Below are 243 nucleotides of genomic sequence, written 5' to 3' on the forward strand. Positions count from 1 at the left end.
CCCTGCGCGCACGCCCCCCGCAGACGCACGGGCATGCAGCGGGCGACCCACAGACGCCCACTGACGCACGGCGCGCGCGCCCATGGCCGTGCTTTGTACTCCAAGGCCTCGGCCTTGGGCCTTGACTTGCACACGAGCTTCCTATCTTATACTTGGGCATTCAAAGATGATTTGCGTCAACTTGTTTTCTAGTCAAAGGCCAAACCCTCACTAACACTTATGTTTTTCGTCCTTTTACATAAG

Source organism: Cucumis melo, unplaced genomic scaffold (genome assembly GCF_025177605.1).
Source record: "Cucumis melo cultivar AY unplaced genomic scaffold, USDA_Cmelo_AY_1.0 utg001032l, whole genome shotgun sequence".
NCBI lineage: Eukaryota > Viridiplantae > Streptophyta > Magnoliopsida > Cucurbitales > Cucurbitaceae > Cucumis > Cucumis melo.